We start from the raw sequence: 17,843 nt of genomic DNA on the forward strand, positions 1-17,843 counted from the left end.
ATGAATAGACTGTTGTGCCTTCAATCTGTTCATCTATATTATTCTAAGTAAAAAATCCAAACCACACACCAGGTTTAATCTTAAAACTTAAAGTTCCTTTGTTCAGAAAGTAATTATTATCCAAACATTTTGTTTTTAACATGTGCTGATTAATCGTTTTTATTTTTGACCACGCTGTGCAGCAGCTTGATGTGGAATCTCAGTTCTCAGACCAGGAATTGAACCCGGGCTACAGAAGCAACCTGTCTGCTGCAGTGACAACACCAGATCCTTAACCTGCTGGGTCACAAGAGAACTCCACCTCTGCCTTGGCCTTGATCTCTGCACCCTCATCTCGCTTAATCCAGAAGATTTCTTAAAAAAAAAAAAAAATGTATATTTCATGCGGAGTTTAGACACAACGCAGATGCATGGCTTGTGTTGGCACAGTTGCTAAATTGTGAGTCCCTGGGGACAGCCTTCCACCCGCCTCCCACCCAGAGTCTGTCTGGGGCAGACAGGGGCTCCAGTGTGGAACAGAGTTACTGGTTTATGTAACATGTAATTGGCATGTCGCTTCACTTTCAGCCAAAGCTAAGCCCCAGTCCATCAGCACTAAAGTTTAGCACTTATGCTTCTCGTGAGTGACGGCTCTGACCCTAGCACTAAAATTGCTCCAAGCCCTTTAGGAGAAGTGGGGGGCACCCGCCATTAGCATCCAGGTGGTGGAGAAAGGGACGACATTAGAGGGGACTCATGTCTAATGAGACCCTGCCATGGGGAGAGCACATCTATGCCTTATTTATAGCTCAAATCAACTCCATGAGTTATTATTGCCCCCCTTTTTTTCTTTTCAGGGCCAAACCTGCGGCATATGGAAGTTCCCAGGCTAGGGATTGAATCAGAGCTGCAGCTGCTGGCCTACACCACAGCCACAGCAACACTGGATCCAAGAAGCATCTTTATCCAGATCCAAGCCACAACTGCGACGTACGCCACAGCTTGCAGCAATGCCAGATCCTTAACCCACTGAGCGAGGCCTGGGATTGAACCTGATTTCTCACGGGTTCTTTCTGTGTACAGCAACTGCTGTGCAGCACAGGGAATTCTATATCTAATCACTTGTGATGGAGCATGATGGAGGATAACTCGAGAAAAAGAATGTGTGTGTGTGTGTGTGTGTGTGTGTGTGTGTGTATGCATGACTGGGTCACTGTGCTGTACAGAAGAAATTGACAGAACACTGTAAACCAACTATAATAAAAAATTTTTTTGAAATCCCTCTCCCCAAATATTTGTAATGCTGCATAATAATGTGATTCTAAACTGCCAGGGACTTTGAAGAAATTCTGAAATTCCTTGAGCACCACTCTTGGCCCACCCCACACACACCAGAGCTTCTGCCTTTAAGTACATTTTGCAAGGAAAACTCACTGTGTTCGCACTAGGGCCTTTGAGAGCTTCCCGCCAGGTTGGTGTCCACAGAGGACTGATCTGAGTCTCCAGGAAGAAAGCACTTGCCCCAGTCAGGGAGCGGGGCGTGGGACCTGGCACTCCATCTTGGGACACCTGAAAACCGCACTGCCACTGATGCTCACGTTGACATGAACTTGCTCTGTGTGGCCATGGGCTCAGGAGGGTTTTATAACTGAAGTTCCCAGGCTAGGGATCGAATAGACTAGTAAGGGTCGAATTGGAGCTGCAGCTGCCGGCCTACACCACAGCCACAGCAACGCTGGATCCTGAACCCACTGAGTGAGGCAGGAGATCGAACGTGTCCTCATGGATCCTAGACAGGTTCATTAGCGCTGAGCTAGGACAGGAATTCCCATGGATCATTTTTAAGTGTTTGCTCCTTTTGCCGACGTGCCAAACATTAGACATTCTAAACACACTTAATTAATAATTAATGATGTCCCTGAGCTCCCTCTGCTGGCTCTGCCCCAGCCAGCTCCTGCAGAGGATGATTCTGCTGCTATTTCTTCCGAGAAGAGAGAGCAATGCATAATCCACAAACCGAGGTGATGGGGCAGAGGATGTTTCAAAAGTAGCTAGAGAAGATCCTGCCATGGCTCAGCGAGTGGAGAGCCCGACTAGTATCCGTAAGGACACGTGTTTGATCCCTGGCCTTGCTCAGTGGGTGAAGCATCTGGCGTTGTCGTGAGCTGTGGTGTGGGTCACAGACACGGCTCAGATCCCATGTTGCTGTGGCTCTGGTGTAGGCCAGTGGCTATCTCTCTGATTCGACCCCTAGCCTGGGAGCCTCCGTATGATGCAGGTGCAGCCCTAAAAAAAAAAAAAAAAAGCTAAAGTTGATGAACTGCCAGCTTCCTTCCTAGGCAGCCATCTGGATCGTCTATGTGGCTCCTGGCACGGGCAGATGGGACACTGATCAGAGCCCGGCTGGAACCTTATCACGGTGAACAGATGAAACCGAAAGCAAAGGGGCTGAAAAGTTTGCTGTTTGTTACGCACCTCAGGAGTTCAGAGAGAATGAGACAGTATCTGACCCCCTTTGTTCTCTGTTTCAAGTTTCTAAATAGGAAGAACAAAAAAAAAAAAAAAAAAAAAAAAGGCTTGATTCCTATGAGAATCACTCTAGCAGGACGGGGCTTGGAGGCTCTGTTTTCAGGAGCACTGCAGGGAGGCCCTGCCCAGTGCGGCCAGCACCAGGACACGTCTTGGCTACCCGAGACTTCAGGCTGCATGTCCCCCCATAACTGCTGTCACCACACATCAGTTGGCGTGATGTGGGTGTTGGTCACTCATTCCAAACTGAGGACAGGCACTGTTTCTTCATCTCAATGGTCTTTGTGTCCTTGCCACGGTATAGGCCTGTAAAGATTTGTTAGATGGATTTTTATTTTTTCTTTATTTTTTTTGCTTTTTAGGGCCACACCTGTGGCACATGGAGTTTCCCAGGCTAGGGGTCAAATCAAAGCTGTAGCTGTCAGCCTACACCACAGCCATAGCCACACCAGATCTGAGCCACATCTGCAAACAAACACCATAGCTCACGGCAACACCAGATCCTTAACACACTGAGCGAGGCCAGGGATCGAACCTGCTTCCTCATGGATCCTAGTCAGATTCGTTTTTGCTATACCATGATGGGAACTCTCTGGATGGATTTTTATTTTATTTTATTTTTAAATTTTAATTAATTTATTTTTTTGTCTTTTTGCGATTTCTTGGGCCGCTCCCACGGCATATGGAGGTTCCCAGGCTAGGGGTCGAATTGGAGCTGTAGCTGCTGGCCTAAACCAGAGCCACAGCAACGGGGGATCCGAGCCACATCTGCAACCCACACCACAGCTCACGGCAATGCCGGATCCTTAACCCACTGAGCAAGGCCAGGGATCGAACCTGCAACCTCATGGTTCCTAGTCAGATTAATTAACCAGTGAGCCAGAGGGGAACTCCCCTGGATGGATTTTTAAAACACACACACATAGGAGAGTTCCCTGGTGGCTCAATGGGTGAAGGACCTGGTATAGTTACTGCTGTGGCTCAAGTTTATTCTTTGCCTGGGGAACTTCTGCATATGGCAGGCACAGTCAAAAAAAACTTTTTTAATTAAAAAATGTATGGAGGTTCCCACATGGCACAGTGGGTTAAGGATCTGGCATTGCCACAGCTGTGGTACAGATTACAACTGCATATGGGTTCGCTCCCTGGCCAGGAATTTCCACATGCCATGGGTGTGACAAAAAAAAAAAAATCACACATACACACACACAGGGAAACAAAAAGGGATGAGAAAAACTAAGAACAAGGAAAGAAAGGTACCTCCTTGGCAGAGTGACACGGTTGCTATGACGACATGGATACTGACTCAGAGAGCCTGGTGACCCTCAGGGTCTGCCAAGTCACTGCCCATGGCACTGCCCCTGCAGCGTGCTGTGCCCTCCCCTGGGGAGGGAGGTGACAAATGGCTGGCTGAGTGCAGGGTCACCCCACAGAAGTGCTCAGCTCTGGGAGTGGGGATTGTATGGCATAAAAGATACACTGGAGGGGAGAGCAATATAAGGAAATGTTAAGAGTCAGGCCAGGGCTTGCACCCACCCTCTGTCCTGCGCACAGTAAGGCAGCAGACCAGCAACACCGGGGAAAACAAAGATGCATGGTCTACCTAACAGTTATTGCAACTCCACTATGAGGGAGTTCCCGCTGGGGCACAGTGGGTTAAGAATCTAACTTCAGTGGCTTGGGTCGCCACAGAGATACAAGCTCAATCCCCAACCCTGCGCAGTGAGTTCAAAGGATCCAGCATTGCCGCAGCTGCAGCATAGGTCACAGACGCAGCTCAGATTCAATCCCTGGCCCAGGACTGAATGCGGCATGCCACATGCCACAGGTGCAGCTCTTTAAACAAACAAACAAATAAGCAAACGAACAAAACTCTACTACGTGGCAGCATCTTATGTGCAATCCGCTCTATTAACTCTCCCAACAGTCCTGGGAGGTGGGAATATTATATCCATTTTGCAACTGAAGACACCAGAAAAACAGCTGATGGACTTGCCAGGTTGACCCAGAAAGTAAGTGGCAGAGCTGGAAAGAGAGACCAAGGGCATCTAACTCAGAGCCCACGGCGTCTTTAGGGGCTAAGAGAGGCCAGCTAAGAGCGGCTGAAGTCCCAGCTGGTTCCCAAAGAGTGGAACTGGACACAAGACATCTCTGTTGGGAAGTGTCTACTCCGCCTCTCAGAACCAGTAATTATACACCCAGTGAGGGTGGCGGCTTGTTGTGGGTGTTGGCTCTCAAACCGTAGGCAGCAGAAGAGCTAGGACTTGTCCTGTGGTCTCAGTATAGTCCCCTGGGCTGGCAACCAGGGCTGTGCAGTGTGCTGAACACACCCAACTGGTTGCCTCCTGTTTGGCTCAACTGTCTTTTTAGGCTGAGCTCTTTGTAAAAACAAATAAAACATCCCTCTACAGGGCTACATGACCTCACAAAAACTCAGCCTCCAAACTCTGCATCTGCTTCTCTCAGAAGCTTTTTCTCTTTCAGCTTCCCTGGGAATCTTGGCTACACCAAGGAGGGAAAAAAAAAAAATGGAAGAGATAGAAGATCAATATCTTTATGCTTAAGTGTAGAATTAATCCATATTTCACTCTTAAGGTCTGGAGTTTGGAAAGAGTGGCTGGGATTTGTTACATAAGTGATTGCAGCTTGTTCTGAAGATAAGGCGATTCTGAATCGGTAACCAGGCTGGACCGTCCACCTCAGGGAGAGGCCTGGCTATTGTTCAGGGTTTGCTTTGGACTTCACTTCCTGGAGTAAAAGGTCGTTGCGATCCAACACGTGAACAGGAAGTGGGCAGGGCTTGCCACCCTGCCTGGTGGTTCACAAAAGAAGAAACACAGAGAAGTCATAACCTCTGCGGTTTAGTGTGTGTTGCAACATGAAAACCCGGAAGATTATCTTAGAGGAGGCTGATTTGTCAAAGTTGGCAATGAAGTGGAGCCTTTACTGTGGGAGTCTTAGGAGGGGAGCCAGCCTTTGTCCTCCCGAGAAGCTCCCAGGTCTTGGAAGCGGATAAAACCATAACCCTTTGGAACAAGTCCCCAAAATGTAGCTCTGTCATCAGAATGGGATGGTCAGAAGGGTGTTTATAAGAATGCAATTTGATTTTTTTTTTAAAGTTTGATATTCTTTAAAAATGAACAGCCCTCCCTGTGGTTTGACTTGAGTAACAAGTGCATGTGTGGTGATGGGAGGTGGAGGAGACATGGGTGCCCTGTCCCTCCCACCAATGGGGTCTCAGGGCATTTCATTGGATCAAGCCAACCTGCCTGTTTAAGCCTGTGAATCTGCCTGATCTTGAAAATCTTCCAGGTGGTCTCACAGGTGGTGAACTGCCACATGGATTAGTGCTGACCCAAATGCTAGTACTGCTTACAAGCTGGCCAGGAAAACTTTTTTTTACTGGAAAATTCCTTGAGAAGAGACCACAGAGTTTCAGTGAGGATATGCCAGTTAAGGATAGGAAGTTGCTGTTGTGCCTCAGCAGGTTACGAAGCCAACTAGTATCCAGGAGGAATCGGGTTTGATCCCTGGCCTCACTCAGTGGGTTAAGGATCTTGTGTAGCTGGCAGCTGTAGCTCCAATTCAGCCCCTAGCCTGGGGAACTTCCATATGCTGTGGGTGTAGCCCTAAACAGCCACAAAAAAAAAAAAAAGGGAATATGCAATTTAATAAAACAGGACATCCTGATGGAGCCACAAGAAGACATACTCCCTGACAGGCACATCAAAGGCATCCCAAGGATACAGGCAGGGTGAACCTCACTGGCTCCCACAGTTTTGGGGAGCATCAAAAGGGAGAGAAACCTGCCTCCCAGCAGCTCTCGGCCATCTGCCACACCTGGCTCAGTAGGTAAATAAGATTGGAAAAGCAAGACTGGGAGTGGCTCTACCACGCTTATCTGAGGAAACGTCTGAGTGTCATCTGTCAAGAGAGTTCTTCCCAAGTTTTTTATCATTCTTAAAGATTAGACACCTTTAATTTCCAAGTGCACCCCAAAGGTAAACTGTGATGCTGATGGTCCCTGTGAGAAGCCCTCCACAAGCTGGTGCCCTTGAAGGAGACAGAGGCTGTGTCACCTGTCCAGACTGTGGTGTCCCCAGGGTGCATAGCAGAGTCACTTTGATCTTAATTACCATTTCAAATATAATTTTGGATTTTAATATAAATACCCGGCTCCCAGGACAGGGCGTTAGCCCAGGAAAACCCAGGAGGTGGAGGTCTCAGGGGCTGGGGGCTGGCTGGCCTCTGAGGGCCACACAGAGGCCTCCAGGGAGCCAGGGACATGGCCCACCTCTGCCCAGCCAGCCCAGATGTTTCCCGGAAACTCCCTCCTGGCTTTGGCATGCCTGGCTCTGTTTGGTTTCTGAGAACAAAGAGAAAAGCTGTGTAGGGGGCCAGGCCTGAGACACATGGGAAAGCCATTGCCGGCTCAGCTGGCAGATATAAACACACACCAGCCCTGAAGCTCCAGGAAGACGGTGCAGTTTTGCACGGAGCAGAGGGAATATTTTGATATGGGAGGAGGGGCTGTGCCTGCAGAAACCCTTTGGGTTCCCAATCTTTGGGTTATAACCCAAGGGACCTGGGGGTAGTGTGGGAGTGGGGGCCTCTGGGTGTTGGGGAGCTGGGGAGCAGGGGGCTCTCTGCATCAGGGTTTCTTTCTCTTCCCTAGAGGCCCCTCTTTGGGCCCAGGCTCCTGCTTGGACAGCACACCTGGGTGGGTCACAGGCACAGGCACTGTCGAGCAGTGCTGCCCTAGGAAGGGCAGCTTGCCAAGGAGTTCCTGAAGTGTCTGGGAAAAGGCCCCTTCCCTGGGGCAGCATTTGCCCGTGTAATTAAAACACTGCATTTCAAAGACACTTCTAATGATGCAAAATGTGGTTGCCAGAAAGAAAATGACACACTTGGCACCCCTGGGACTCTGCACGGACAGTTCACCCAAGGCCTGGCGCCGTGAGCCCGCAGTAAAGGTTACACCCACTTCAGGACGAGGGACAAGAGGACTTCAGGGGTGGCTGGCAGACTGTGCCGATGATCACTTGTTCAGCACAACGCCTCCGGCACGCTGCAGTGTGCACACCTGGGCCAGAGCCTGGCCACACCCCGGGGGGAGGGACAATGGGGCCCAGAGGGGTCCCTCCAAGTCAGACCCAGCAAGTGGGAGGAGGGCACCCCAGAAAACAGCCCCATAAAGGGAGGGGGCCAGAACTGAACTTGGAAAGGCTCCTGTTGTCCTTGGTATTCCCCTCTGCCCTCTCTCCTCTCCCTCCTGCCCTGTCACCAGGAAGGGCGACATTTCCATACTACCCCGCTGAGTCGGCTCCAGTGGGACCCTAATCCCTGTCCTCCTGGAACCCAGTCTCCCAGGAGTTGTGAGGCAGCTCCCCTCCCCTCCCTCCAAAGCTGCCCTCCGGGCTGGCCTTGACCTCTGGCCCCACAGTAGGGTCTAGTCCAGAATTGAGCAACGGTGAAGGGGCCGACAGTCATGCTGGTCAGTCTGTCCTTCTGTCCCTTCCCATCCAAGGATTCCAAACAGTCGCCACTATAATGGGGCTTCTTCCCAGAACGGCCAGTTTTCACAGCATCACCAGATGGTCTGATTTCATTTTATTTTCCTGGCAGAATTAGACTTGGTTCTGGAATCGTGATGGATTTTAGTCAAGGTTCTATTGACCAAAAGCATCTCTTTGGGATCAGGAGAACTTTGGAAACCTGCAGGGTTCCAGGAAAACATTCAGCCGTCTTAGACACACCTCTGTACGTGTCTCTGGACTTTTCATCTAACTGAAGCACAGCGAAGGTTTATGCCTTGAACCAAGCACACAGCAGAGAGGTTTCTGTGAAGCTGGCCTGGTTAAGAGTCTTGCAATTCTCCCAGAAGCTTATTCTCGTGGTGTAAATTCGACTCATTTCTCACAGCTCTCTGTTCTCAAAAGCCTCTCATTCTCCCGCACTCAGGCTCAGCATTTGGCTATAATCCCACAGGATGATAAACAGGTGGAGGGCACTGCATCCTGCTCCCTCAGGGTCTGGCCCCTCTGCGGCCCAGATCACAGGTTGGCAGTCAGGGCTTGGCTTCTTTTTTTGTGGAAGTTCCCGGGCCAGGGGTCGAACCCCCACCACAGCAGTAATCAGAAACACAGCAGTGACAACGCTGGATCCCTAACCCACTGAGCCACTAGGGAACTCCAGGTCTTGGCTTCTTTTCCTTCCCAGCCCCTACCTTCTGTCCTGGCCCTGCCAGAGATTTAGAAAAAGCTCAATCCAGAGTTCCAGTCGTGGCCCAACAGGTTAAGAACCTGACTAATAGCCATGAGGATGTGGGCCCCGCTCAGTGGGTTAAGGATCTGGTGTTGCCATGAGCTGTGGAGTAGGTCAAAGATGCAGCTCAGATCCGGAGTTGCTGTGGCTGTGGTGTAGGCCTGCAGCTGCAGCTCCAGTTCAACACCTAGCCTAGGAACTTCCATATGCCATGGGCGTGGCCCTAAAAAGCAAAAAAAAAAAAAAAAAAAAAAAAGGAAGGAAGGAAGTCCCCATTGTGGCTCATTAGAAACAAACCTGACTAGCATCCATGAGGACATGGTTCGATCCCAGGCCTCGCTCAGGAGGTTAAGGATCCTGCGTTACTGTGGTTGTGGCATAGGCCAGCAGCTACAGCTCTGATTCCATATGCCAAATGTGTGGCCCTAAAAAGACAACCAAACAAAAAAAGACTTAATCCTGGTAGAATTGGGTGTGAGCCACGCTCTTATTTCTACCTTGTTCACACATCTTGGGCTGCAAGTGTGTCAGATGGCTGTAAAATAAACTGTCTGCACGTGAGGAATGAAATGGGACCGATGTTCCCTTCCTCCACCCAGAAAGACAGACAGGCTTCATGATCCCCAGCCAGGGTCTCCAAGAGAAAAGGAGAGATGAAGACAGAAGGCAGCCTGATTCTTGATAATTCAGGGGCTGCTCAGGCCCGAGAAAAATCCTCCTTCCTGTGTTCCTGTCCCACTGAAAGCTTCAGGACTCCCCATGAATGTACGGGGTGAGGAGGGGTCTCCAGAAATCAAACGTCCCCCTCAAGAAGGTACAGGCTCGAAGTCAGATTAGTTTAGGAAAATGATGCTTGTTGTGATACAAGCGTAATAGACATCCTAACTTTTACTCCCAAAGGCAATTCTTTGCAAAGAGGATGAGGAAGCAGAAGGAAACTGGAGGGGAAGGTACAGCTCGGTGTCCGGCACCAGGACACCAACAGGATTAAGCCATGCCCCTTCAGTGGCCTCTGCTTCATTCCCCCCCACCCCCGGGTGGCAGGCATCATCAGAGCTGACTTCTGTTGAGCGCTTATTGCGTGCCCGCACTTACAGAATTGAAATCTCTGCCTGTGTTGTTTAATCCTCATGACAACCCCATGAGGTAGGTATTATTATTATCACTCCTATTTTGCGGATGCCTGATTGAGGCACAGAGAGGTTGGGTCACTTGCCAGGTCACACGGCCAGCGCAGGCTGAGCCACCTTCTCTCCGGGGCTCTTGTGCTGCCCCCCGAGAGACAAGGGGGTCACGGTGAACTGGATGGACACCACGAACACCCCCGAGGTGTCTTCTACCCTCGGCCAGCCCCCTCCCAATGACTCGACAAGTGACCAGGGAGGGCAGGCAGGAGGAAGGTGGATGGGTTGTTCTTAGGGACTGTGCGTGTCACAGTTTGCACAACACTCGCACATGTCCTCATCTCAGCCTCCCCACAACTGCCAGAGGAAACAGAGACCCAGGAAGGAGGTGACGGGCTGGAGCCACTGCAGCCGCTGAGAGCGGAACCCATCCAGGGTCCTGGGGGTGCTTCTCGCTCCCCTCAGCCTTGGCAAGTTCAGGGGATGCTGCTGGCCCCGTTGGTGCAGCAAAGACAGATTGTGTTTGTAGCTGCCCCGGGTGTATAAGCATCAACTACGCGGGAGGCCTTTCTGAGCCAGTGTTAAGTTCAAGTTCCCCACGTCCTGACGCTATAGGACAGGAGCGGGGACCCGTGCTCCGCTTCAAGAGCTTGCACTCACCTGCTGCGTTTGCCTCCGGGGAGCCGCCCTTTCTGTGGCTTGGGCGTTTGAGCTCATTTCCTGTCCCAGCTCCCCTCCCCCCACCCGCTCCCCGCACTCTTCCCTCCCCCACGCTCCCGGCCCCTCTCTACTCGAGGATGCGCGCGTCCTTCAGCAGAGGATGGGTGTGGCCGGGGCGGGGCGGGGCTGTGGAGAAGCGACTCGCCCCGCCCCCCGGGGGGGCAGGAGGCGAAGGCGGGGCGGGGGCGGGGCTGAGGAAGCCTCGCCCCCTTCGCGGAAGTGGCTCCAGGATGAAGGTGCGGGCGGAAAGGCGCTAAGGGCTGGAGAGCCAGCCTCCCAGGGAAGGATCAGAGGCTTGCGATTGACTGGCCCCCTTGGAGAAGAGAAAGATAAGGAGCTTTCTGGGGCACCTGCTCCAAGGAAAGGACATTGTTCTTTTAAAACATGCGTTTGCGTTTGAAGCATGCGTTTCAAACAAGAAGGAGAAAACGTGAACTTTAGCAGGGGACCTGCAAGTTAAGTCTACCAAGTTAGACTCACAAGCACATCCCAAGGTTCAGGAAACTGAGAGCTACAAGGTGGAGATGAGACGACCTCCTGCCCCGGGCCTGACATGGCCAAGCCCCACGTCCGGGTGAGTGGTCCCAGTGAAAAGCAACGATCGTTGGGGTGGCTTGGAAAGAGCTTCTCCAAAACCAGATACCTTCTTCGAAGGCTCCTTCCAGAAACACGCAGGAACCAAAGCCCGGGCAGGAAGTGCCTCGCGCTCCTCTTCATCCCTGTGGACGAGGTCTTTAAAGACCCCGGGAACCTTCCTGCCAGGATCAGGAGGGTTTGCACCAGGTGATCCCTGAGGGTCTTCCCACCCCGTGATTTGAACCCCCCAGATTGAGTGCATAAAATGCAATGAGAAGGAGGGAGGACAGACTTGAAGAGGGCTTATTTTAAAAGTGCCCACACCCACTAATTAGCTGCATTTTCACCAGTTCACACTCAAATCTGAGACATGCGTTGCTGGCCCTTGTGCAATTCCTCTGGCTTCACCAGGCCTCCATATCCGCACCCATCCCCCTGGATTTATTCAGGTCTCTGCCTGAGGGTCCCTTAGAAAAGTCTTTCCCGACCCCCTGTTCTAACAGATAAAAAAGTCTTTTTATAGTATAGGTATGTCCCATGCAATGTTTGGGAACGACCTGTACTAAAAAATTGTTGTGACCCTGAAACTGAAATTGAGCTGAGCATCCTGTATTTTTATTTGCTAATCAGATCCTAAGGCAGGGGGACTCTGCACTCCTGACCTCCTGACTGGAGGTCCTTTTGCCAGTTGGAGTTTCCAGGGACAGCAGGCAGGGCTACAGGGGCCACCCCTGCACCAGCCCTGCCCCTCCCGCCAATGGAAGGCAGATCCTCTTCTGGGGAGGGTCCTGTGGACCTGCAGAGTTGTGTGTGGTTCTCTGGGCTGGTTATGAGTTAAGTGCATTCTTCTCCCTCCTTTGCCCGGCTTCCCACCCCAGATGCTCAGGTATTCTACCTGAGTCCCCAGGAGATCACACACTGCAATCAACTCCATACACAGACGTAGGTACAGGACGCTCAGGTAACTGCTCCACGCAGATGTCAGGAAGGCTGAGATTTTCCCCTGCTCCTCAAGGGTTCTTTTGATTGCTCTATAATGAAATTGACACAAGACAGATAACTAGGAGAAAGAAACAATTTAATTTGTATGCGCAGAGGTCTCATGGAAATGGGATTCCCAAAGTGACCAAAGCAGGCTTTTTTTTTTTTTTTTTTTTTTGACTTTTTAGGGCCTCACCCGCAGCACATGAAGTTTCCAGGCTAGGGATCTAATCGGAGTTGCAGCTGCCTGCCTACACCGCAGCCACAGCAACTTGGATCCCACACCACAGCTCAAGGCAATGCCGGATCCTTAACCCACTGCTCGAGCCCAGGGATCGAATCCACATCATGGATATTAGTCGGATTCATTACCGTTGAGGCACGATGGCAACTCCAGGGCGTACTGTTATGGGGTCTAAAACAAACCTGCTGTGGAAGACCCAAAACGAAGGTCCGGTATCGTGTGCTCCCCTCCGGGCTCTGCTCCCTTGTACTGTAATTGAGCAGGGCCCCACGAGGTCTTCCCAAAGTGGACGCCCAGTCAGGTCCTTTACCTGCCTTTTTATCTTTTAAAAAAACTTTAGTCAAAGAATCAATTTAATGAGAGAAGTGAGAAAATACAGAGAAAAAGGAAAACAATCAAGCAAAACAGAATGATAGTTTAGCCATTCAGCAAAGTCAAGGACCTTCCGTCCTTTTCCAAAGACTGTAGGTACTATTCTGAGCCAGGTCCTTGGAGCTGTTTTGCAAGTGCTGAAGCCCCCACCGGGTGGAAGAAGTCAAGTGCATGCTGGCCACAAGCTCATAGACCCCAGACTGGCTGGAACCAGAAGGTTGATGACGCTGACACCCAATGACCTCATCACCCACCAATCAAGAAAATGCGCATGAGCTGACCACGCCCGGCTCTTCAAACACTAGAAGACTCCTCCCTCCCCCTCCAAGGGGTGGGGGGCACACTCCTCTAGGCACTAGCCTGCTGTTCCCCTCTTTGCCTGGCAATTAAAGCTACTTTTTGTGTTTCCCCCAGCTCTGTGTCCGCCTTTCTATTTAGCATCAGACTACAGAGGGAGCCAATATTTTGGCAACAGTACGGGGGTGGGGGCCCTGGCTGACCAGCGCCCCCCCTTACCAGGCTCAGGAGGTAAGCCCTGAGTGGCAGGTGCCCTGAGTGGCAGGTGTCACTGGCCCTCTGGTCACATCCTGCAGTGGGAACCATGGGCTCCCCAAGCTCTGGGTACCATCAGCCCCTCCCCCCACCTCCCACAGACCCTGTTCACTCTGCTCCTGACTGCACCCTGGCAGCCTGGGTGACAGACACGCAGCATCCTCCCCTGAACACCAGGTGATCCAACCAGACTCCCAACCTCCCCTGTCCAGAGTCAGGTGTTGTGAGTTTGGCCATCATTCCCACAACCCCGGTTGTGCCCCCCTCCCTCCCAGCAGGGCCTATTCGAGTAGGACAAAACTCCTATTACTTAAGCTGCTTTTAAGGTGGGTCTTCTGTTAGGGCTGGAAGCATCCTGTCAGATTAGCCGGCAGCAGGCAAGCGCTCCTGGCTTGAAGGTCTCCCACTTTGCAGGTAACAAAGACTTAGGAGAGCCCTGGGCCACTGGACTTGCTCTTTCCTGTACCTGCAGGTGGCTTTCCCCAGTGGCCTGGCAGCAAATTCAGGACTCCAGATGCAAACTAGTGCACTTGCATAGACAATGAGGTCCTGCTGTACAGCACAGGGAACTATATCCAATCATTGTGACGGAACATGATGGAGGAGAATATGACAGAAAAGAATGTTTTATATCTATATGAATGGATGTATGACTAGGTCATTTTGCTAGACAGCAAAAATTGACAGAACATTGTAAATTAACTATAATAAAAATAAATTAAAAAATATTAAACAGCAACAAAAAAAGGAATCCAGGAAGCACTCACTTAAAACGGCTGGGATACTTCCTGCAGAAAATGACAGGCCATCTTGTTTCCTAAAGGGGCCCATACTCTTCACGTTTCCTCTGAACCCTTTAAAACAATTTAGATTTAAAAAATGAAAATTAAAAAAAGCAATTTAGAAAGAAGGCATTTATTTTACCTTATTTTAAAATTTGTATTGATATAGTTGATTTATAGGCTTTTTCTTTTTTTTTTTTTTTTTTTTTGGCCAGGCCCTGCGGAAGTTCCCTGGTCCAGGGATACAACCTGTGCCATAGCAGCCACCCAAGCCACGGTAGTGACAACACTGGGTTCTTAACCCAGCGAGCCACTAGGGAACTCCCTAGGATTTTAAATGATTCATTTATTTATTTTATTTTTGCTTTTGAGGGCAGGGTATGTTTCATTTCATTTCATTTTGCTTTTTAGGGCCAGGTATGGCATATGGAGGTTCCCAGGCCAGGAGTCAAATCAGAGCTGCAGCTGCAGGCCTCCACCACAGCCACAGCAATGCAGGATAGAAGCCGCATCTTCAACCTACACCACAGCTTATGGCAACGCCAGATCTTTAACTCACTGAGCGAGGCCAGGGATGGAACCAGCAACCTCATGGATCCTAGTCAGATTCGTTTCCGCTGCGCCACAAGAGGAACTCCCCTAGAAGGTATTTTAAATGATTATATCTTCCTCAGAAATGATAGAAGACATTTTAAATGGTTATACTTTCTGTGGACGGTCTAAACATGTGGAAGGATATTAACTAACCCAGCTACAGCTGTGGGCTCCGTGGAGAGGAACTGTATCATACAGTTTCATATGTTTTATAAGCCTTAGCCGTTCCTAGATCCTTAAGACTAAGGACCCATCGTTGTCTCCTAGAGGATGCGGGTTTGATCCCTGGCCTTGCTCAGTGGATTAAGGATCTGGTATTGCTGTGAGCTGTGGTGTAGGTCACAGATGCGGCTCAGATCCCTGTTGCCATGGCTGTGTAGGCCGGCAGCTGCATCTCCGACTCAAGCCCTCGACTGGGAACTTCCATATGTTGTGGGTGTGGCCCTAAAAAAGGGGGGGGGGCACAACTCTATTGAAATGAAGCGCAATAACAGCCGAAACTGGAGTTCCCTGGTGGCTCAGTGGGTTAAGGATCTGGTGTTGTCACTGCAGTAGCTCAGGTCGCTTCTGTGGCATGAGTTTGATCCCTGGCCTGGGAACTTCTGCCTGCCAACAATGTGGCCAAAAAAAAAAGAACAGCCAAAATTCATCTATGGGGTTATAAGTCAGAAGAGTGTTTCTCCCGGGTGTGGCTCGAGGCCAGAAGGGAACACAGGGGTGGGGGGCCCAGTGTTCTGGGGTTAAAACTGTACATGTGTATGCACTTGTCTGTGTCTTACTTCAAGTTTAAAAAAGAAAAAGACCTCAAATGTGCTGGGACATCCTGGCTGTGAGGTCTCCTGACAGCGGCCCTGGTGTGGGCTCTCAGTGCAAGCCCCTCAGTCCCTGGAGGGGGCACCTGCTCTCTCCTCTGGACCAGGGCTCCCTGCAGGGAGGGAAAAACCTTTCCCGGCCAACAGTGCCACCTGCAGGCCCCAGATCTCCACTCAGTCTCAGGAGCAGAGGCAGGAAAAGCACAATCCCTATTACACTGCACATTTCCAGAGTCCAGGCTCCCACATGAATTTTTGTTCTGGGGGCCAGGAGTGATGATTTAGATCCATAATCATCCAAGAATAATAGAAATCAGTCACAACCCAGGTGACGTTTTTTCTTTAATTGATTTTGAGGGCTGCACTTGAGGCACATAGAAGTTCCCAGGCCGAATTGGAGCTACAGCTGCTGGCCTACACCACAGCTCACAGCAACGCCTGATCCTTAACCTACTGAGGGAGGCCAGGGATCAAATTTGCATCCTCATGGATACGGATTGGGTTCTTAACCTGATGAGCCACAACGGGAACTCCCCAGGTGACTTTTATTTTTATTTTATTTGTCTTTTGCTATTTCTTTGGGCCGCTCCCGTGGCATATGGAGGTTCCCAGGCTAGGGGTCCAATCGGAGCTGTAGCCACTGGCCTACGCCAGAGCCACAGCAACGTGGGATCCGAGCCGCGTCTGCAACCTACACCACAGCTCACGGCAACGCTGGATCGTTAACCCACTGAGCAAGGGCAGGGTCCGAACCAGCAACCTCATGGTTCCTAGTCGGATTCGTTAACCACTGCGCCACGACGGGAACTCCCCCAGGTGACTTTTAAATAAGAGTTTCAGAGACTCTCTGCAACATCTCCTCCCCATGGTGTGGCTTTCCAGATGTTAATAACATCAGTCCAGGAGTTCCCATCCTGGTGCAATGGAAAAGAATCCAATTAGGAACCATGAGAATGCGGGTCCGATCCCAGGCCTTGCTCAGTGTGTTAAGGATCTGGCATTGCTGTGAGCTGTGGTGTAGGTCACAAACTCAGCTTGGCTCTGCTGTTGCTGTGGCTGTGGTGTAGGCTGGCAGCTGTAGCTCTGATTCAACCCCTAGCCTGGGAACCTCCATAGGCCGCAGAAACGGCCTTAAAAAAGAAAAAAGAAAAAAAAAAAATCAGTCCAATGTTACCATACCCCTAATCCTTTGCTAGGACTGGCCCGGTCAGAGAAAAATGGCAGAATAGTGGCTCTTTATATCTGACCCACAGAGAAATCGTGAACTTGACCTACACAACCGCCACCGGTCTGCTGCTGCCAAGGTCAGAGGAGATATCTCCGGTTCTGTGATACTGAATGTCACGGTCAGCCTGGCCCATCTGTGCTGGGGACTCTCGGCCACCTGCAGACCTGGACACTGAACTTTGCGGCTGAGAACAGAAGCACCAAACCCCCAAGCTCAGGCCGCTCCAGGGCTGCCTTCCATCCACACATCTTGCTGTCCATGTAGCGGCTAACATCGTGTCTCCTATTAAAGCTCTGAGAGCATCTTACTTGGAACCGAGGAGACTGGCAGGTGTTTTCATCAGATAAACCTCTTACAGGATAACCTCTCTGCCAGAGATAATGGGATTGAGCCTGGAATGAAAAACATCCATCTCCAGAAGCAGGGCTTCTTGGATATTTGAAAAGTGGTGGTAAGCAAATACAGCTAGAAATGAGGCCAGTGAAAAAGGAAACCACTTCGGCTGCTCCAGTTCAGGCTGTGAGACAGCCTAAGCCTTCCTTTTTGTTTCCCTGACTTCACAGGAAAAAAAAAAAAAAAGCATGAGTTAAAGTGAGGCCATTAAATGGCCACATCTTTACAGGAATCTAACAGCAAGCTCCATACAAACCACAGGCTCACAGTTATTCTTAGCTGAAAGGTAACTGGTCTCAGAGTGATCCAGCCAGAACGGGATGGTTACAGGACAAGAACATGCAGTCTCAGGCCTTCGTTCTCTGGAGTTCTAGAGAAAGCAAAGCACTCCCTGCAGGCATCAGTCCTGAGTGACAGACTGAATACAATCAGTACTAGAAAGGATAGGGTAGGGGTTCCCGTTGTGGCTCAGCAGGTTAAGAACCTGACTAGTATCCATGAGGATGCAGTTTGATCTCTGGCCTCATTCAGTGGGTTAAGGATCCAGCGTTCCCCTGTGGTGTAGGACACAGAAGCAGCTGGGATCCTGTGTTGCTGTGGCTATAGTGTAGACCGGCTGCGGCAACTCTAATTTGACCCCTAGCCTGGGAGCTTCCATATGCTGAGGATGTGGCCCCAAAAAGAGAAAAAAGA

General features: G+C 50.5%; 1 protein-coding gene across 2 annotated transcripts in view; it reads right to left on the bottom strand.

The window, feature by feature from the left end:
- The window catches only part of LBR (lamin B receptor), a 42,557-nt gene extending 31,939 nt beyond the window's left edge, over positions 1-10,618 (bottom strand). For both annotated transcript variants that reach the window (XM_084979218.1, XM_084979219.1), the window contains exon 1: positions 10,557-10,618. The gene's annotated coding sequence lies outside the window, so the exon portion shown is untranslated. The remainder of the gene's footprint in view (positions 1-10,556) is intronic.
- Positions 10,619-17,843: the final 7,225 nt, after the last annotated feature.

The sequence above is a fragment of the Sus scrofa genome, chromosome 10 (assembly GCF_054392235.1).
Source record: "Sus scrofa isolate SSC_HxYL_T2T_F1_AM1 chromosome 10, Sscrofa_HxYL_maternal_Yorkshire_Landrace_v2.0, whole genome shotgun sequence".
NCBI lineage: Eukaryota > Metazoa > Chordata > Mammalia > Artiodactyla > Suidae > Sus > Sus scrofa.